Consider the following 22,944-nt stretch of genomic DNA (forward strand, 5'->3'; position numbering starts at 1 on the left):
ACTTTTTTATTAGCTTCCTCGCGGGGGATGTCCAACACGGCGATGCGTAGAAAAGAGGTGGTAAAGAGGCCGGGGTCATAATCGACGGGTTTTCGCCGGGCTAGTTTCGTGCGGGCACCGCGGGGGGGGGGGGGGGGGGGGGGGGGGGGGGGGCGGACAGGCGGGGAAACGCAAAAATCGCTGGAACCGGCAGCGGCTTGATTTATGGTGATGGCGCGTGTTGCTGCGGACGATTGTGTTCGGCCTCGTGCCGCTAAGACGACCCGGTAATTTATCGTCGGGGACAAAGGGATACGCAGAAGTGGGTTGTTTGCTGATCGAACAGGCCAGCGATTCGCGGAGATTTACCGCCGTAATATGTTTGTTTGAATTTTCGGCGCATCTGACCCCCCCCCCCCCCCCCCCCCCCGCGCCCAACGGACCCCCCCCCCCCGCGGGGGGGGGGGGGGGTTCGTGCCGGCACAAAAATTATGGCCATTCCTTCTGCCGTGCTCATGCACTTTATCAAAGTAATAACGCATTTCATTAAGCTCCCTCCCGATTTCGCTGCCCCCGGGGCGGTTTATTAAATTCTTTATTTTATTAAGCTGCATAGATTGCACATTATTAGTGGCTGCGTCGGTAATTAAAACCGTTCCGCGCGTCTTCTGTTCTATTTCGTAATATTTTCAACACTAACATTTTTATAAAATTAATTCTGGAAATTATAAATCTCGTTGACGTTCGCTGCGGTGGATAATTAAAGTGCGGCGTACATGGATGGTTCAGAAATAAATGTAAAATAAAATACATTGAGTAAGGAGTATTAAATGAAATAAATTGAATAAGAAAAATTAAATGAAGAGAAATTAAATTAAAAAGTTAAATAATCAAACGCTTATATTAACTTTTTATTTAATTATAGTAAAGATTTGGCTTCGCGTTATTGTTGGCAGTGTGCTTTTCATAGAGCGATTTAGCGAGATCATTATTTATCTGAATTTTACGGTTAATGGTATACGCTGATTGGCTTCCACGTATATTCGCGATTTGCGGTAGACCACGTGGGAACAGATTTTAATGGGAGCTAGAGTTAGCCTCTCTCTCTCTCTCTCTCTCTCTCTCTTTGTGTATTTGTTTTGAGAAATGATCCCGCTAATATTTCTGCGGGAAAAATAAAAGCCAGCGCGTTATAGAGGGAGTTATCGAGGGAGGATCGCGGATTTTAAAAGCTGCCCTTCTTGAAACTGACGCCGGCATTTATTTGCAAGAGTAATTACCCTGGAAGACAGTAATCTATTTTATGCTGGAATTATCTTGATTCGCCGGTCGGTTCGCAGATTGCCGGGTTCAGAAAGTTAGCACCGAAAGTCCTGACATACTGCTACCATTATCTGAGCTGTTCACGATTTCCCCGGTACTTCCTATTGTTAAAGAACAATCGCTTCCGTCTGAAACCATTTGTCAACACTCTGTCGGCACCAAGTCCCTGACAATTCGTTTCAATTATTAGATCAGTATGCTGGGAACTTAGCGTAATACGTCCATTAAAATACATTTTGAAAAACAGAGTAATTAATTACCATTTTGTAAATATTGCAGAAACTAAGTAAATTAAATAATATTTAATTACATGATCTAGAGAAATTAAATAATATATTTAATTAAATAGTGTACAGAAATTAAATAGTATTTAATTGGACTCGCAATGGTACTTTAACTTATATGGTACTTGTAACTATACCTGCATAGAAAATTGCAAAGTACAGTTTATAAGAATAAAGAAAATATACAAAGTTAAATAAAACTCTTACAATTTTTAAAATGTATACATTACGTTCATTTACAGCGAGTGAATGTTGAAAAGTATGTTCACAAAAATTGACGCTTCTGGAACTTTGCAGAAAGATCTCCTCTCTCGGATGCACCTGGGAGCATCACCTGTCCAATATAAACCATTCCAATGCGTCTTTAGTTTCATGCATCGCCATATATGCGCCAGCCTATCGATGACACACGATGGCAGACGATTTTTCTCAGCGCGTTGACCGCCGCGTTGGAATCGCGCTCGGCCCGGCAGAAACACGCAAAGTGAATCTTGCTGTACAGCTCGACGACTGTCACCGCGTGGCGCGAGCTTTTCAATGTTCCCGATTAAACTGAACTCGCCGGCGTGCAACAGTTGTATCGGTAGACAAGCGTTGCGTACACCGTCGTCCGTAGCCACGTCAAAGTTTCCGAGGAAGTTCCGCGGACTTTCGGCGCGGGGGCCGAAGTTGAGGGAAAAGCTTCCTCACGTTCGACCGATCGCGAAAACGTTGTCGACGTTCCGCTTACCCAGGTGCGCCGCCCAGGTAACTCTCGCAGGACCGTACTTTGTTCAAGACTGTCACGTGCGCGGACGGATCAATGCATTATTTTCCAAGTGTCTGGGAAACGTGCTCGCCGATCGGCTGCTGACGCCCTTTCTCCGAGCGCTTCCATTATTTACTCGTTCCTCGGTTGGAAAAACATTTAGCGACGCCTGACCTGCAATTGTTCAAATCCCGGTGAAACATTTATATTTTTGCAATATTTAATATTTAAATACTTCGAACTTTCTTATGAAATTAAATCTGAACTGTCATCTTGTATGTGATAAGTTATATTAATAAAATTTTTATACATTATATTTTGTAGAAATATTTATTTTTTAACAGCGCTGTAAAATACTGTTTTTCTATTGAGTATTTATGAAACTGGAGTTTTGATGCTGATAAATCAGTGGATTGGAAACAATACATAGTTCTTGAATTCTTTCAGTATTTTTGTTGATTCGCATTTCATCTGTTCATTTCTATTTAAATGCATAAAATACGTAGACTACTTGTAAGTTCATATATTGCATTCGGAAGAATAATGACTATGGTGCGATCTTTTTCATATTGATTATAATAGTACAAAGTAATCTAATTAATAAGTAACGATTACAACTCGTTAGTTATATATTATAACTTTAATTAGCTATAATTGGCGCAATTATTATAAATTGTGTGCGAATTACAATTAATCTACAATATTTTATAATAACGAATGAGTTATAACTAATCCAGATCAGACATCTCAATATCCTACAAACATCATAGAAACATCCTAGAAACGTCTCGTGTCTATTTACGGCGTCCAGTTACCTGAAATCTAATAATTAATAGTGACCAACGGTTTACTAATTTACAATAACCCACATCAATCAATTATAATAATTACCCACTAATCAGCTAACATTTTGCCAAACTTCCCAATACAAAGCTTCCACTATCCGACAATTTCTTGGATGCAATCAAACTGCACGATGCTGAAACGTTTCCGAAAAAAAGGAAAACCGTGGCAATTCGGAACGGGAATTGAAGCGCAAGCTATGGAGGAGAGCAATTGCAAAATGAAATTCGCGCACGCTCGAATTTCCGTGGACGGAGAGCAGCAAGCATCGTTCGCCGTGGAAGCCCGAAAACAGGAAAAGTGCCGAGAGGTAAAGGTACCAGGCCCGCAAACATCCGCGGTCATGCAAATCCGGTCTCCCCCTCGAGAAAGGCCGCGAACCCTTTATTCCCCGGCGGAAAATCGGAGAAAGGAGTTTTACTTAAAGGCGTGCACGCACACAGGGCCGCTTAGACAAGCACACGGGTGTACACAACGAGGCGGAATATTTCTCCGTGGCTCACGTACCAGCCTGTTATCTCGTCCCTCCGCAGAATATTACTGGTATCGTCCCGTCGAGTCGCCTTTTTCCTTCTGCCTTCCTCCCCGCCATGCTGCTCCAATTACCTTCGCCCGGCCGTCTCCCCGGCCTCCGCCGGCTTCTCCCGCTTCTGCTCGGGCAAATCCGACGCTGTCCGGACGAAATTCATCAAGTCTCGAGCGGCGGTGGCTCGTCCCATCTGACTCTGCTTCCCTTCTACCTCCCCCCTTCACCGAGAGGGTTTGCATTCCTCAGCTTTTACAGGAAGCACGCACACGTAGAGCGCTCGACTTGGCCGAAGCGTGAAACACGCGTGCCTACCTATCTACCCCTACGCCACCCGACGACGAACGGCCGCGCTACTGGAAAAGGGACAAGGGACGGCGCGAGCTGATCCGCTCGGCTCGAAAGTAGCGCGGCCTCCGTGTGCGCCTGTCGACGGCCAGAGTGTTGAACGGCTTCCGTCCCGCACGCACGGGATCCGAAACTGCGGGTCACTCGGCGTTTCACCTGACACCCAGGCGCGATGTTTCTGTTTCCTGCCTTTTTACCCAGCCGCCCTCCAATTATCATCCCCCGGAATCTCGCGCACGTGCGAGTCGTAGAGCGGCGCTCGCCCTTCCGACGATCGCAAGGATTTTTCGATCTTTTTGGGCGGGGCGGGCGAAGTAGGTATTTTTCAGGGTTGATGTACTTCTTTTTCAACGTATTCTATAATAATTTTCTGGGATACGGTGGTTAGCATTGTTGGTCGGACATCTTTGGAACGGTATAAGCTTTTTAAAAGTTATCCAGTTTTAGAGGTAGGGTGAAAGTTTCTGCTGTTTTGTTCGTCCGTTTGTTTCTTTCGTTCTTTCGTCTTTATTTTTCGTGACTTTTCTCTTTCCTTCTTCTTGATGTGTTATCTTTTGATATTATCTGCTGTCATGATAGTACTAGGTTGGTGAATATGAAATATCGGATATTGACGCGAGGATATAAAACTGCATATCTTTTTTCAAAAGCTATTGATTTAATCAAAATGTGCTCCATTTGTTTCAATACCTAACCTAATATAATACAGAGGCGTCTCTCTCGTTGATTGTATAAATGTTGTTGTTAAAATTATTTATGTACTTTATTAGCTCAGTGGGAGTTTTGTGAAAATTGTTAGAAAAATTGAGAGAAATTGTTATCTGGTTGTGTGTGTTGTTACATACGATACCTTTCCTTTAGCGATATCGCTGAAAAATTGCATTTATGTAAATGGTAGTAATTATAAACAATTAGCTATTAGTCAATTAAAACAGTGCTTTTATGCTGTAAAAATCATCATATTCTATAGAGTAAGTGGAGACATTCTTCTTACAGGTTTAGAAGAATTTCAACAGTACCTAACTAGTACACATTTTTAAGTTCTTGTAGTAATACCAATACTCTGTAATTAATCCTTTACACTACGATTACATTCACAGTAACATAGACTATCACTTCATCGCCTTTAACAATGTTCTGAATTAATCGAGACAGTTTTTATTATATCCTATATCTTCTTTCACTTTTACTCCTATATTTTGATAACAGACGAAGCAATTTTCGTTTCGATTTATAAGAAACTCAGATAGCAGATAGACGTCTTTAATACGTCTGGTGCTGGACGTTTAGGACGTCTTAATGATGTCCAATTCATTACGACTTTAAGCCACTTTTAAAACATCTGATGCAGGATATTTGAGAAGTCTTAATGATGTCCAATTCGGTGCGTCTTTAAGCCATTTTTAAGACGTCTTTGAGCCACTTTTAAGGCGTCTTTAAGTCGTTTTTAAGACTTCTTTAAACTATCCATGATGTGACATCAGTTTTTGGCCATCTTCAAAACGTTTTAAATAGAACGTCCTCTGAACATCTAAAATAAGACGATTTAAAATCTTAGAGCGTAAGATACTCAAACCAAAAATGGACTTAAAACGAACGTCTTTAAGCCATCCAATGCTTATTAGGAACAAATAACGCCCATACATATTAAATAATTTCCGAAATCTATGTCAAGAGCCCAACTCTTTGTTAAATTTTTATTACACTAACCCTAAATACTTTTTAAACAACAAAAATTCCAGTTCGCTATACAATGACGAAAAATATCATCCGAAGATCGCTGAAATCTCGATTCCCATGTGAACAATTTAAAACGCGTCCAAATGTCCTCGTAATATCAGCAGTCGCGGGGCCGAAGGACACGGGAGCATAATTATCCCGCCCACTTATCACTTGAGAATTTTTCGAAAAGGCGTGTAGCAGAGCTGTCAAAGGTAACTAACCCCCTTAATTCCTTACGTTCAGGCGGCAGCGGACTGCGCGTTCGTTCCGAGGCTAACACGCGTCCGGCGTGCAGGAAGGTAGTAGGGACGGCAGAAATGCCCGAGCGAGAAAGAGAGTGAAAGAAAGAGAGAGAGAGAGAGAGAGAGAGATGAGCCGGGCGCTGTACCAGGTACAGATACTAATTGCTTTAATGAGCAGTGGGCGCGGCCACGTTCTATAAAATTTCTTTGTGACGGTCCTCCTCTGCTTCCGAGAGAGAGAGGAAGCCAAAGGGAGTGAGAAACGGGGGGGGGGGGGGGAGGGAGAGATACAGAGGGGACAGCAAAGATGTAAAAGGACCGTCGGGTAGAATCGTCGAGCTCTGAACGAGAAAGGGGGTTCTCGGAGGATCGAAGAAGCGCAGAGAGACGGCGAGGGTCGGCGGAAGCAGAGGAGCGAAAGGAGCATCGAAAATTATTGACGAAGGCCGGGGCCACACGGCTTTGTCTCGGGGAAATGGTGGAAAGGAGGAGCGACGGTGGGAGGGAGGGAGGGAGGGAAGGGAGAACGGAAAGCTAAACACCTGGCGTGCGAAAAAACAACGCATCAAAAATACAGCAGGGACGAAGGAAAAAAGGAGACGCGGGAACGCGATAGCGGGGGGGGGGGGCTAGGTAAAAAATTCAAGCTGTAACTATGAAAAGCGGGTAGGAAAAATGCGGCGCGGTGCGTCGAAGAAGAAGGGAAGAAAAATACGGGGCGAGAACGGCGGGATAGGGGAGAGAGAGGGAACACGAGGGTGGAAAAGTAAGCACTTTCCCGGCCGGCACAAGAGAGCAGCCGACCAGGTCCACCTGAAAAAGAAGATGAGCAGCGTCGAGGAGAACGAGGAGCTGGAACTGTCCACCGTGATGATAGTCCACTATTATGGAGGACTGGACCTATTACGACACTCTCCTGGGCATAATTCAGCTAATTATGGTGGCTCTTCTGCGGATTGGTCACCGGCCACTTTAGGCATCCGCCATTTGCTGGACTCATTTTTTTCGGACTGCTCTCTCTCTCTCTCTCTCTTTCTCTGCCCTTTTTCGAGGAGAAGGTCACCCTTTTCCGATGACATATCAGTCGGAATGTACGGCTTCTTTTATCGCTTTATTACGCTTCGAATGGAACTGAACTGTGGTCATAATTCACGTCGTGCATCGCGAAGAGGTGACACGCCGAAGCGTGCACTTCTTCTGTGGATTTTTTTGCTGAATGTGTTATACGCGAACGGTATAGAGGACAGTTTTACCTTTCCAATGACTTATCAGACATTTTTCCACGACTTTGTTTTGACAGTTTTATCGTACTATTAATGATCAGTGAACTATAGGTGCATACATCGATCGAGAATCGATCGAAGGTGTCACAATCAGACGTGCATTTCCTGTATGCATTTTTTTCGGAATGTTCCATATACTAGAGATATACAGGATAGTTTCCCCTTTCCATCAACGTATCAAATATCGTTCTTCGATTTTTTTGACAGTTTTATCGCACTATTAATGATCAGTGAACTAGAGGTGCATACGTCGGTCCAGTATCGAGAGAAGGTGTCACAATCAGGCGTGCATTTCTTGTGTGCATTTTTTTTTTGCGGAATGCACTATATACTGTCGACATAGAGGCTAGTTTCCCGTTTCCAACGATCTATCAAATATTGTCCCACGATTTTTTTTTGACAGTTTTATCACGCTATCGATGAACAGTGGTTTAGAGTAGCATATATCGATCGTGTATCACGAGAATGTGTCACAACCAGGCGTGCACTTCTTGTGTGGAATTTTTTGCAGAATGCACTGTATACCAGCGTTATAGAGAACAGTTTTCTCTTTCCAACGAGCTATCAAACATTGACACATAATTTTTTTTAACAGTTTCATTACTCTTCATAAATTATTAATTTCGTGCATCGATCGTGCATCACAAGGAAGTGTCACAATCAGACATACACCAAATGTATCAATTTTTTCGAGAATACATTTTAAGATCCTATTAAAAAGGAATGTGATACATTCCAAATGAGCTATCGTATATAGACTTACGAATTTTCTCCGGCATCTTACCACACGATCAATAAATAATGTAATATGACACGCACTGTGCATCGCGTTCATAATCGCGACAGCATCTTTTTACTTCGAACGATCTCAGTGTTACGTTGGTGTGTACCAGAAGTATCTATGAGTAGTTCTACATAGATCATAGTCGCTTGATATGAAAAATGGTCCAGCTACTTTACCGCAGACAATATTCCCGGCAGTACGCGTCACATGCAACGTCGAGTTCCAGCAGACTTGATTTGTATCGACGTCGTCTCTAATATAGCGACTGCAGGTCCGCGGGCGATCTCTACTCATAGATTAGTCAACCTACCCCACCTACCTATCTACCTTAGTCTACCATTACCATACCGTAACAAGCCGGTGTCAACAAAGCCAAATCCATCGACACCGAAATGATTTTCCTTCGGCGAAGAAATCCGAGAACGCGCGAAGCTATATGTTCCGATGATAATCGAATCTCTTCGCTCGGGAAGGACCAAGATCCAGCGGGAAGAGGGTTTCGGTCGAACACAACGACTATTTGCGCCATTAAGTCTGACAATGAGACCACAGTCGCCGGAGTCAGGGAAATGAAACGTCGCTTTTGTGTTATACAGTCGGGCACCGAGGAGCGCTCAGCTTAAATGGCCCCTTCCGCTCTTTTTCCATCCCTCCGTCCCAGCCTTTCAAAAGCCGCGGAAGCGAAAACGCGACCGGGCTGCGTGATGCACGAGCCCTGGCTGCGTGCACGCGCAACACGTACACAACTTGGACCCTACGCTCCTCTCGATTCACCAATCCGAGCCCTACGAAACCACGGGCGACGCTCGCGAACTCGGCAGCTTCCATCCCTCGTGGAAATCTTTGGCCCACCACTTCGGTGGTGCGCACTTGATACTTGATACTCAAATACTTGACTTATTCAGGGATGAATTTTTATATATTTTTTTCTTTTTTATTTATCATCCATTTCATTTCATTCGTCTAGGTTTTCTCGGTATCGCTGATGGATTCTGTAACGAATGGTTCTTCAACTCATTTTCTTTACACTTGAAATAATGATAATTTTATGAAAACTAAACGTACACGTACGCGGCAGTATCCTTGTTAATATTTATAGTTAGTTAGTTAAAAGATACTTACATATAATATTGCTTAGCTAATAGATACCTAATACTTGATACTTTGCACCCGAAACCATTTTATCTAAATCCAAAATGGTGCTTCTGACTTACAATATTTCCATTTTATGGAATTTTATTGACCCATCGAACAATTAAACTCTCAACTGTTTTTAAAATATAAACAAACTTTTTAATATTAAAATTATTTCTAAACACAATATAACAATTTTAGCTGGTGAATCGATGCCTAATATTTATTATTCAATATTTAATACGTAACGATACGAACATATATCGTTTCTAAGAAACCTGAATTAAATCTTCGTCCATGTCATCATTAGAGTATAACTCCTGAATCATCCCACCCCCAAGGAAAAATTCAGTGAACGAAGAAAACGACTGGATAAATTTGAATATTAAATCTCTCACTCGACAGCATGAATTTACCAAGCCCCAAAATTGCCGGAATTTAAATAAAAATCCGTAGCTAAGTCCGTGCCCCATAAGAAGGACTCTCGCCCCCATAAATAGCCGAGCACCATCCTAGATTATCGTGTCTGGTCGCGCCATCTGGCGTGGCGCTCGTCTCAGCACCATGTTGCAGCCCCGACGTCAGCCGTGTACGTGGAAGTCTTTCGTCGTAAACAGCCTGACAATGTTGAACTTGGCAGGAACTTGTAACATTAGACGCGGGACCCAGTACGCGGATTATTGCGTGTAGCAGGTTGCAGAGTGGTGTCCTCCGCGGATTCCTCGGCTCGGTTTAAGTAAAAACGAAGTTGCAGGGTCGCGAGCCGGCCGGCGGAGAAGGGGTGGCCGGGTGGTTGGAGACACCGGGGCTTTTAAATACCGCGTCGCGTGTCATGTTTACTCTAATTACGCCAGTTGGAATACTTTTGTGACCCACTCTCTTCACGCCAGAACTCGGATAATTAATTTCTTCCCGCGCGGCGCGCACTATGGGGTGGAAGGCACCCGCGGTAAAAAAAAAAATATGTTCCGGCTGGAATCGCGCGCGTTTGCCATTTTTTTTCCAGTTTTTTTTTTACGACGGTGATTCCTGTATGCAGGATGGTATTGACGCTGAATAAACAGTTAGATTTATTTAATAACACTTGTCAACATCGATTTGGTTATAAAACACAAATACTAAATATGCAAGAATAAATATATAACGTGGAAAAATACTAATGATAATGCATTAACGTGTCGAAATAAAATTCGAAATCCACGAGCACTTTAAGTAATAATTCTATATTGCATGTAATTAGAAAATCGAAAAATACCATAACCTAAATTGGATGGTTAATTGAGGGTGCAGCTTTGTTTTTTTAATCGTGAAGGCTGTTATAAAACGGGAGTTTTTATCGTTTTTTGGCGTGTTCTTTGTTATTGAGTGAGTCGGCTCGAGTAAATTTCGTAGAATATATTCGTAAAGAGTGTCGACTGAACCCAAGCTGACGCCCACGGTGTATCTGCTGATCCGCTTTGCGACTTTACGACTGGATCTGCTCGTCACCGGAGGATATCAAAGAGGATCGATTGACGCGCCGTTCAGAATTCTATTTTCCATCGATTACGGAATTTTATTACAGCCCCGACGGACGGGGCTCGGTCGCAGCGCCCGCGACGTAACCCTATCAACCGCGATTCCGAGGCGATTATGCCATTTAAGCTGATCGAATCGCGGCGAACAATCTTGTAAAAATATCTACTTAAAGAGTAGCCAAGTTCCGGGCGGAACTGGCGGGCAGGTCTTCCGGGGCACTCGCGTTACAGGAACAATCCGATTAAACGAAAGGGATCGATAATCGACGCTCGACGCCGAACGATGCGTTCTTTGTATCTTCCTTTGTGTGCACAATTAAGAAGGAATGCTAAACAAAGACGTTGAACGTTACCACGGTCTTGCATGAAAAAGAAATAATATAAAAACAATAATTCTTGTAGGACCTTTGAAAACAACGAAGATTTAAATTGTAAATTGGGATCACTCGCCCTAATCATCAAGCTAAACATTATTATCTATAAAAAAGTTGCAGTGATAGTAAATTAATTTTTAATTAGTGTCGATTTGGTAATAGCTGTATTCAATAATCACATCTTTATTTATAAAGGTTGTTTGAAGAATAAATTATATATAATTGTCCTGTAAAAAATTCTATATTATTATTGATAAATAAGTAAATATAAATTCTATATTATTGTACGTTATAAAAAGGCAAACTATAAGTGCTAAAGATTCCAATGAGAAAATATTTTGCACCCGTTTTGGATGCGCTCTGCTTATGGTGATCTACAAGAACCTAAGACTAATGTGAGCTTTCTTATTTTTTCAGAATTGCTATGGGTTCCAGTGCGCGTGGACTTCGTACTAGAACTGTTAGATGCAGCGCAGCATCAGCCAGGTATGTCATTCCTTGTATTCATACTTGTTGGTTATCAACTTTGCTCGGCCGGAAACTTTGATGGCTGAAGAAACGGGGAACATGGCGTGGGTATCCAGCGAGGACTTAGCAGAACTAGGCGGTTATTTAGCTGCCTAGCATTCTGATGGACCGGTAGCGTGTCTGCCTTGCTGGCAACTTAGTTCGCCACCCTATCTACCTAGATCATTGATGGAGTCATCGGCAAGCCTACCTGACCATTTAGATTCCTAGTTGGCCACTCAGCCTTCTGCAGCACTAGGCTAGATAAGTAAGTAGACAGGAGACTAGATAGCAAGTCAACCACCCAGCGAGCTTGTTGGTTCATTCAGTATCTTATTAATGAGACGTGTCGTTAAGACTGTCTAGCTAACCTGGCTATCTTAGTTACCTGATAGAGTCGTCAGTGAACTGAGCAAGCTACTCGGTACCAAGCCAGCAATTTAGGAGATACGTTAATTAGCTACCTATCCGTCAATTTTGCTACCTGCGATTTAGCTAACTGGTCATCTAGGTTGCGAGCTAATTGGCTATCTAGCTAGCTAACTACCTTGTTAGTCGGTTAATTGTGTATCTCGTTGTTAATGAGTCGTATCGTGACACCTGTTTAACTGTGTAGCTATCTTAGATACCTGATGGACTCGTCAGTGAGCATAACCAGTTACTCGAATCAGTATATCTAACTAACTATTTAGTTATTTATGAGTTAGCTACTTTGTCACTCAGTTATTCAGTTGTTCTTCCTAGTTGGAAGTATCTTGTTAATAGTGGATATCTTTAAGACTGTCGTAATTGGTTAGTTACCTTGTGAGCTAACCAATTAGCTACCTAAATTTACAGCTTAGTTATTTACTAGTTAGCTACCTGTCCATTGAATTTACCAGTTAGCTACTTGTCCATTGAAATTACCAGTTAACTACTAGTTTATTAAACTTTCCCCTTGATCTAACTCAGATCTAATCCAGTTACTTAGCCAGTTATCCATCCTGGTTGCAAAGTAGTTACCTACCTATCGTATTGATGGATGTATTGTTATATCTTGTTAATAGTATCGTTAAAACTACCCTAGTTGGGTAACTATCTAGGTAGCTACCTAGTTTAATTGGTTAGTTATTTGCCAGTTATATATCAATTGAATTTTCCACCTGATCTAATCCAGACCTAATCCAGTTACTTAGCCAGTTATCTATCTAGCTTGCAAACTAGTTACTCACCTTATTGCTAGGTTCATTGTTATATCTTATTAATGGTATATATCATTGACACTGTTCGAACTAGCTACTTAGCTATTTAGTTACCTAGCTACCTAGCTACCTAGCTACCTAGATAGCTATGTATCTGGCTACCTAGTTAGCTACGTATCTAGCTACTTAGTTAGCTATCTATCTAGCTGGCGAGTTAATTGTGTATTTTATAAATCCAAGACTACGTAGCTATCTGCCCGGCAATCTCGCAAACCAGTTAGCCACCTGCCGGAGACTCGGCAACCAGCAACTACACACCAAACTAGCTATTTAGTAGATAACCCAGTTAGCTACCGGAGCCTTTCGCCCAGTTATTCATCCAGCCATCCACTCAGCTGTTTAACTACCTAGTTAACCACCTGGCGAACCGTGGCACACCTTCAAGAATCGTTATTGGAAAGGAGGGTAGCGATGAATAGGAGGGTCAGTTCATTCAGCGAACAGACTCTAAAAAGTTCCGTCCAATTTCCCAGGGTTTCACTGTTCCCTCGGACTCTTTAAGCCCGAGTTCCGGGGAGAACGATCAGCCCCTGCCAAATATCGGTCGGCCGCCGGTAATAAAAACGTCCGGAAGAACTAGAGTCGGCGGCGGCCGGGATGGTGAGCGCGCGGGTGCGCGCGCGCGCTCGTTCGCTCGCTCGGGGTCCCCGGGGTGGGTAAGGGTTGAAATTCGTAAGCGTGTAGCTATTACGAGCGGATCGTGTCCCGGCGGCGAAAGAACGTGCTTTGTGTCGGCTGTCTCCTCTTGTCAGTTTCAACGGCGGCGTCGCGCGTCACACAGAGAGATATACATATAATGGATTCGCCTTTGTGTCTGCGCCCTGGCCGTGGTCATTTTTGCCGTGTCTCGGCGACACAGCAGTCTCGAGAGCGGTGTCAGGGGCTGTTTTATCGGACGGTATCTGACGGTTGCGCGTTTCGCGACCCGATCCGACCAGTCAGCCGGCCCGAGACCGGCGCGATCGCAAAAAGGCCGATTGATTTGCCAATCGTGGCCCTCCCCCGGTCCCTATCGGCGCTACATTCGTGTCCCGAGCTATTGTCAGCCAATTGTAAGAGAATCGTTGCCGGGGCCAGCGCTTGCCAGCGACCAAGGATTCGCTTTCTTTTGCATTCGCTGAATGGAGCCGAAGCAGCAGGCTTCCCGAGGTTTCTTTTGCACCCTGCTTGCCGTCTTTTTCATCCCTCGCCTCCGGTGGATGTTGCTGCCTCTCCCCCCGCCCCTCCCCGCCGACGAACGGTCTTTTCACTTCCACTGTCCCCCACCCTGCGGCTGTTCGCCTAGCTCCGTCCTCGTCCGCTTCCTTCCTCGCCTTTGTCGTCGCTCCGTATTTTCCTTCTTTTTTTTTTCTTTCTTTCGCCTCCCTCCGTCAACGCGTCGGCGACCCTTCGATATCGGGACCTGATACGATCCACCACGGTAATGGCGAATTATTAAGCGTTCGCGCCGTTCTCGTTTGTCGCACCGCGCCCGCGTCAATGGTTATTTTTAACGCCTGCTTGATCGCGCCGTTACGCCGCTCCTCGCCGAGAACAGCAGGAAATAAATTCCCGATCGCTTCCATTTCATTCGAAAATTTTTATTGCCAATCTTCCCGCGTACCATTGTCTACCCCGCCCAGCCCGCTACGCGCCCGTTATCGGAAGTCGGCGCGATGAGGACCTATGGTCCTAAAATCTTTTTAGTCAAATATATGCTCAAAGAATTTATTATCACATTAAGTATATATTCAAAGATATATTCCCAGAGTTATTAAATATTTTCTTCACCAAAAAATATGCAATAGGTATAGTTTAAATATTGTCAGAAAGAAGAGTACTCCTTTGACACTGAACAAACACATGCGACATTAAACATTTTTTCTTGAACAAGCTATGAGAGAAAGTTGTTTAAAATTTTCTGAATACTTTCTGCCATATATAAAGAACGACCACGAAATTTGTTATAGCAGAATATGCAGCACGCGCGGTGTCAGAATTTTTTAAAGATAACCACCCCTCGAAGCTCTAAAACGATCTCAGATCTTTACGATTCTTTTATCGAGTAAGCTCGAGTCGAATCTTTTCCGAACTCTGTAAATAATTTACCCCACACCTAAGAACCGCGCGCTAATATTTTCGCGAAATAATATTCCCGGAAAGTAGATACAGAAAACAAACGCGTCCAGAATCATCCATTGCAAGGGGAAAAATGAATTTCGCTAGCGGATCTCGATAGCATATTTAACTAGCCCTCGGATTCCATGTTTGTCGACTCGAATGGCCGGTATCGATTCCGGGTATTATTCATGCTCGGTTGTGTTTGATATAATCCGCAGAAAGTTCTCAGGGGGGGCTGTGTGTCGTAGGACCGATCGCGGCCGGCTTTCGACGATGAATTCTGAACTCCGGCAGCCGGCTGACGTCCAGCTACGCGCGTTCGCCGTTCCAATGTTTGGCCGCGCCGTTAGCTTCGCGGATCCACCGATAAAGTAGCTCGGCAGTCGGCGGCGCGGCGATAGATCTCCGGGGCCGCTCCGAGTTCCTCGAAATCTGCGCTTTTACGTGGTCTTTTCTTCGCCGTAAATCTCGCGGCCCGCCCGAACGCCGGATCGCCTCGACTCCAGGAACCGTCTAATTAGATTTCTATCCAATTACCCGTCTCGGCAGCGGAGAAACAGGAGCGATCGCTCGAAACTGCAGAAATTAGCGTGTCGGCGGGGCGTGCGCCGGACCTCGTCGCACAGTACCGGCTGTCGATGGACAGAATTTAGAAAAGTCATTGGTTCGGACGTGGTCGAAGCTGTTCGACGCGTTGGAATGTTTAAATAATCTTAGTTGGCAACTGGATGTTCGATAATTTCAGCAGGAGATGAATTTCAAGCGAGTTCGCCGAGAGTTATTGGAAGGATCGAATAGCACGTTAGTTTACAACTCAGATTATTTACACTGTGTTATGAACAGACGGTGAATTTACGATGTAGACTTTATAGAAAATAATTGTAATTAGCCTGTGCAAATTTTGTAATTACGTGCAATGACGTAATGAAGTTCCAATTATTTTCCTATACTTTAGTCGCGGTTTTAGGAAAAATGGCTGAAAATATTTTGGGATTTTTATTCGGACATGTACGTTTATATACAGTATTGTAAACATAACCTTGACATAATTTTGACATAACCGTGACCTCGCATTAACCATGTTCTAACCCTGTTCTACACTTTACATATATTTTCAATTACGTTAAAAACAATGTACACAAAACGACGAATTCCACGAGCATTCATCGAATCAATGACAGAAAAAGAGCATGCGAATAAAAAATGACGGCGCCGCGAATCCAGTCCGCGTTTCGATGATTCCGTCGCGGTGAAACTTAATTCACGGCCAGGTTTAATGGAATACTTTGAATTTATGGCCGCTGAATAAAATATGAACGGGAACGCTCCGGAGTATCATACATCGTGAATAATTCCGCGATGCTCGTACCGCGAGGCGGCAACTTTATCGCACGCGTGCGATTCGATTTACTTTTACGCGTCGTCCGAGAGAGAAAGAAACAAAGCCTTTGCTTGGCCGCAATTCGCGCGCGGACCATCGAAATTGGAAAAGACGTCTTGGACTGTTGTAAAAAGAGGTCCCCAGGCGTGACACTCACTTTTTTCGCGAGATTTTGCACGGCGTTATATCATTTTGCACGATTTTCAAAAACCAAAATGTTGTGGGTTAATGAATTCACTTTGAAATGCATATGTATACCCAATATAGAGTTTGGGCATGAACATTTGAAATGCACAATATACAGTTGCATTTAAGGAAATTAAAGTCAATTATAACCATTGTACTACGATTTCTTTTAGAACTGCTCTGATTAGCACTTCTTCATTCTTAATAATTTCCTCGATGAAACAACAGAATCTTTGTTTCGATTTAGAAGAAACGATTGGCAGTCATATTTATTAACCCCTTGACTACAGCCGACTTTCATACGCACCGGCCTTACCATACAGCAGGAATTGAGGTACAAATTTTTGGTTAGGGATGCATTTTTATGAAAAAATATCTCAATCATCAAGAAACTAAATTTCACTACATTAAAACAATATTATTTCTTTCTTCGTATTCTGCACCGGATTGTTACTGTAAACATTGTAAACATAATGAGTATCAGAAAGCTAAATTTTGTTGAGCGTCTATAGGCATTCTCAATAGTCAAGGGGTTAAATTATCTGCATAATGTTCGTCGCAAGTCTGACTCGTTATAATAGTCCAAGGAGATAAAATATCGAAAGCATGTCGAGGCAGAAAAAATTTGTGACCATTGTATGATATAATTTAATGATTATTTATGAATAATTTGTTGAGTGAGCTATAGTTTTAGAGATAATTGAGCGTGTTACTTCAAATGTATATACAGCCTGTATACGGTCTGTGAACGTCTTGTATGGTCTATATACGGTCCGTACTGGGTCTAAGCCACGGCTTGCCGGAAAAAGGAGAACCTTTCCCTTCTAATTCCATAAATAATTCACAACGGCCGACGTAGTTTTACATAATTCCGGGAATCACGCGAGAGACGAGCGCCGTGAGATAGAGAGCATTTCACGCGGCATTGATAACCCGAACGCCGCGCGGATATTCGGCCGGAGTGCCTCGAACGTATTCCAATTTCCTGACAGTCAGCGTTAGGGGTATCTCATCCGCGGAACGGGCACGTAAAACAAAATGAAAAATCGAATCTCGATTAAACCGTTCTCGACGGGACCCGCGACGCCGGGAATGGTACATCCCTGCCGCGCCGCTTCACTCATCGTTCACATTTCCTCCCCCGAATCCTTCTTATTCGCGGCATTATCATAATGCCATCGGCCGCTACGTGACAGGAAAGACGTATTATCGTGGCTCGCTTTAGATTTCCGATCCTTCCACCGGGCTTATCTTCCCTTGCTTTAAAACGGACGCGAATTAGAGCACTGTCTCGGGGCGATGCTGATTGTCATTCCGCATTGTGGGAATTCCTGCCGCCGATACACCGAGCTGCCCGAAAACTTCACCAAAACCCAATCTTCCTGGCGGAATCGTCGCGACATATACAGGGTGGTCCTGCGTACTTTTACGAATTTTAACCTCTTTAGGCACGACGCGACGTTATAGGGGCTTTCGTTTTTTATTCGATTTTATTACTAAAGTAAATGATTAAAATAAAAGTGTACATGTACACTACACTAAGAAAAGAATATGTGTAGCTAATACATACTATATATAGCTATACCAAAAAAATATATATTAAGAAAAATGGTAATTCAATTATGAAAAACTTCATTTGCGCAAAAGAATTTGTTCAGCGAAAGTTGGCCAGTTTTCTGCCAACTGTACAAGGCTGGGACAGAAGTCTCAATTCAATAATTGTTGAGACAAATGTTTGGTAAATGTTTCGATAATATCGTTTGGGGAATAATTCTTTCTGAAGTAACAGGTAGATGTGGATATCATATGGATTAAACATATTTGAAATGCGATTTGAATACGATGCTACTGCTATTTTCAGAAATATTAGTGAATGATTTAGATAAACAATATCAGAGAAAATAACAATATATATTTCGTAATGGTTCATTGACTATTTGAAAAACCTATATTTCCGAAGGCCTGGTCGCCGAGCATTCTCGAGCCAGTTCGGCGGTAATCCACTCGGGCCGATCCCCAAATCGCGATGTATCTCCTCGAAACTTCGCAGACCCGGCGAGCATCGTCTGCCATTGTGCTCGCTGCCAATATTTTTGACGCATGTTCCCGAAATTCCAGGTATCGGCCGGGAAATCGACGCGGCCCGAATCCGCGGCGTTTCCGTGGAAAATCCGGGGTTCCTGGGGAAAACCGGGGGGGGGGGGGAGAGGTTGGGGCAGAGCAGCTTCGTTAGCCCACATGAAACAGGCCGCATCAATAAGCCCACCGTATGACCCAGAACCGCGAAACCAACCGACCAGCCAGCCACCGCCACCTCCTCGTCCTCCTCCATTCAGTGGATCCTCTTCGCCGAAGATCCTTAGGTGGGTCCCGGGCTAAAATAACTGCTCCTATCGGCCGCGGCGATGCACACGCCGGCATGTACATTCCGGGCCGGGCGTGTTCGCCGCGTTACACGCGTTACATTAAAGTAGCGTCCCGCGCGACGGGCTTACATCGGTACTTGCAAGAATTTTCAAAGAGTTTCCTCCCGGTAACGTCTAAACGTGTTGAATTCCTGTCGGCGGCTCCCACAGGAACGGGAACGGAAGCGGATGGTTGGCGGGATGCCAGACGACACCCCCCCCCCCCCCCCCCCCCCCCCCCCCGACTTCTTTCTCGCTCAGTCATTCGCGCGCGCGAGCGTCGAACGCATACAAATGAACGGGAACACGCCGCGCGGGAGGGCGGACGGAGATAGCTGAAGAATAGGTAGAAAGAGAGAGAGAGAGAGAGAGAGAGAGAGAGAGAGAGAGAGAGGAATAGAGAGATAGAGATAGATAGAGAGAGAAAGAGAGAGAGCGTGTAAAAATTTTTTCGTAGAGAAATCTGGCGCGGGTGAAATGTGGGAATTTTCGAAGTGGGTGCTCTCTCTCCGCGTTTGTAAAACGTGAGGCAACGTTTATTTTTTATTGGGCAAACTATGGAGCGGATCTTCTCGACATTTTCTGGATACTTTCCCTTGTATTCATACAGTGGGTATGAATTTTTTTTATTGAAAAATCTACAGCGCTTGTATTTTCAACATTTGCGAGAGAAGCGCCCCCTTGACAGCGTAAGATGGCTGGTATTTACGATTCTTTTTGTTGACGAACGAGACAGCGGATATTTTCGACACTTTACGGATGCTTTATCTCTTATTCGAAGAGCCAGTACGAATTTTCTCGTTGACAAATATACAATGGTTGTACTTTGAAAATTTACAAAAAAAGACATATCTCCTTGGTAATACATATACATAACAAATTGGTAATATACATAACATAAGGCGGTTTTTACGGATTTTTCTTGAAGGAACTAGAAAATGGATATTCATTAAATTTTCTGGATATTTTCTCTCGTATTTAAAGAGTAGGTATGAATTTTTTTATTAAAAAATATTCAGTGGGTGCCATTTCAAAATTTATAGAAAGGAATGTACCTTTTTGACATTATGAAAAGTCAGACGATCTTTACGATATTTTTGTTGAAGAAACTGTGAAGCCGATGCTTTTGCAACTTTTTAAATACTTTCTGTTATGTATAAAGGATCGGTATAAATGTTTCTATCCACATTTTGCAGTGAGCGTAATGTTAAAATATCTAAAATGGGGAGGGGCAAAAGAGGGAGATAGATGAGGAGTGGATTGACAAATAGAGGAAGAGAGAAAAAGAGAAAGAGAAAAAGAGAAAGAGAAAAAGGGACAGAGAGATATAGATCAAGAGAAAAATAGAAAGAGTGACAAAGAGAAAGAGAGACAGAGAGAGAGATACAGAAAGAGAAAGATAGACAAATACAGTGGTGTAGAGAAAGAGGGACAAAGAGAGTGAGAGAAAGAGAGACAGAGAGAGAGAGAGAGAGAGAGAGAGAGAGAGAGAGAGAGAGGACGTGGTCGGCGGTAACGGCGCCCGGTCTCGCCCTATCCTGCAGGGCCAAGTAATAATCCTAACTCGCAGGTTAGCCGGGCTTAATTAGAACAGGGCCGGTGGTTCGCCGGTTATAGTCGCGTCTCCACTATTCGATACCGGGCTGGACCCACCTCGCTTCATTTTCCAGCCTAGCACCGGCGGAAGAACAAACGAGCCTGATAACGAACGACCCGGTCGGCCTCGCGACTGATATCCGGACGCTGCATCGCGCCGGTATTATTACGCTGGTTGCTCCACCGGAGCGTGATGATGAACGTCATTAAGGATGTCATGGGAACTATCAAGTGCTTGCTGCAGCGGTGAGCACCGAATCAATCTTTGGGCCATTCTACCTGCACCGAAATTTCACTGTTACGCGGGAATCGCCTTTCTTTTGCAGTCGTTAGCGCCATTTTAGTCGTCAGGGTAGATATCTGCTTGGTTCTTTGATAGGTCAAAGTAGACAGTGATGATTAAGTTATATTAAGAAAGTTATTAGAAGGTATTAATGATCATGAATTTAGAGTATGTGTCAGTATAATAATTAATTGAACAAGTTAGCAATGATTGTAAGAGTAAGATATGATAGGTGGAATTAAGAGCTAAAGCACGAAATCGTAGATTAATAGTTCATTTCATTTTGTTATGGCTCTACATATAAATCTGTTTCTTTTGTCTTATATATGAGAATGTTATACTGTTCAGCAATATTAGGTAGATAGTACGTTAAATTATTTATTTTATGTCACATAATGAAAAAGGATTTACAATATGGACTGTCTCAATCTAGTAAAGAGTTCTTCTGGTGAAGGTTAGCTACCTCTTACATCAGTCTAGTCAACAGTCCTTCTAATGAAGGTTAGCTACCGCTAGATCAGTCTATTAAAGAGTCTTTCTGATGAAGATTAACTATCCCTAGATCAGTCTAGTAAAGACTCCTTCCGGTGAAAGTTAGCTACCCCTAGATCAGTCTAGTCAAGAATCCTTCTAATGAAGGTTAGCTACCCCTAGATTTTTTCACAGGTCAAAGTGATCAGCAAATGATGACCAAAGTAATGTACAAATGGTCAGTAAAATATCCAATAAATATCAACAAAGTAACCAAAAGCAGCGGGCCCTCCAGTATGACTTAAACCTAATCAAAAGGTTCCTCCTGATAAAGATCAGCTACTTTCTAAGTAATTCAAGAGTTGATTGTTATCAGTTAACATCTTCGAATTGACCAGCTCCATGATCAAGTAGCTGCCTTCTAGACTGCCACGTCCGGTTTCTCGGGTCTCGGGTCCTGTAGCTTCCACGAAAATACAGTCCACGCTTGAAGTATTCAATATTTCCCCGTCTTAGCCCACGACAGAGCTCGTTAAACGAGTGATCTCGCGGCCACTCCGGCGGATCTAGCACGCGTGCAGACGCAGCGGAACTCGTTCCAGGCTTATTGAATAAAAAGAAGGCGCGTCACGTTGAGTTTCCAGCGGCGGCGGGTCTCCCTCTCATTTTTGCGAAGTGTTTTTCTCCGGACGTCGGCCGACGGAGCCGTGTTCCTCCCGTGAAATATTAATCCGCCGCCGGAAGAGCGGCGGGAGTAGGACTAACACGGATTCATGTAATATTTAATTATGTCAGAAGGACGCGTCCGGAGAGCGAGCACGGTCTCGAGATTTTTCCGAAATACCGATCGTTCCCTCAAGTCCTGCTGTGCGCGCAACGCCCACCAGCTGAAACCGGTTTAAAAATTGAGCGACAACGGCACCCCGGTCAATTTGGATACCCAGTATTACGAGCGTTGTTACTGGGTTACGTACAAATAGTGTACTCAACCGATAGTAAATAAACAGTTCTGTGTTTTTTAAAGTAAGTAATTTTAGTTTATCGCAATGAACACTTTACATTTGCTAATGTAAAAATGTTTACTATTGGGATGGATATAAATTAATTCCATTTATCAATGCACACGATAGATTGATCGTGTAAGATAGGCGAATCCTTCTTTTCAAGAATTTCGTGATTTTTCGTCAGTAAATAATATTTATTAATAATATGAAAAAAATTGTTGTCAGTGTACCATCTGAAAATTCATTTTCACACGTATAAAACCTATAAGCCTTGGAAAATTTGATGAAATAAATTGATAAACGAAATCAGAATACAGTATACTATTACAAAGTATATACTATTATACAATAACAAATCGAAGAAGCAAAATAATAAAGGGTGTTTTTTTATCTCGAGTTCGGACACCTTCAAAGTGGTATCGTCCTTCTGCCGGACTCGAGGGTGACACCTGCGACATAAGCGGCGTGGTCCAGGATAGCTGATATTTCCTAATTGAGCAGGTAACCCGCGCCCCCTGGCTGCTTTTTTTCGAATCGGTTGCCCTCGAACTACAGCATATTCATGAAGATTAACAGAAAGCTTTAGCTGCGGTTTCAGTGAAATCGGAAGCAGATTGGGCTTTCGGCAAACGTTTGACTATCCTGGGTCACGCGCACGGCAAA

At 43.4% G+C, this 22,944-nt stretch overlaps 1 protein-coding gene across 1 annotated transcript in view; it reads left to right on the plus strand.

The window, feature by feature from the left end:
* Positions 1-11,564: 11,564 nt before the first annotated feature.
* The window catches only part of LOC144472508 (uncharacterized), a 339,391-nt gene continuing 328,011 nt past the window's right edge, over positions 11,565-22,944 (plus strand). Inside the window, exon 1 of the mRNA XM_078185668.1 lies at positions 11,565-11,593. The gene's annotated coding sequence lies outside the window, so the exon portion shown is untranslated. The remainder of the gene's footprint in view (positions 11,594-22,944) is intronic.

This window comes from Augochlora pura, chromosome 7 (assembly GCF_028453695.1).
Source record: "Augochlora pura isolate Apur16 chromosome 7, APUR_v2.2.1, whole genome shotgun sequence".
NCBI classification, from domain to species: domain Eukaryota; kingdom Metazoa; phylum Arthropoda; class Insecta; order Hymenoptera; family Halictidae; genus Augochlora; species Augochlora pura.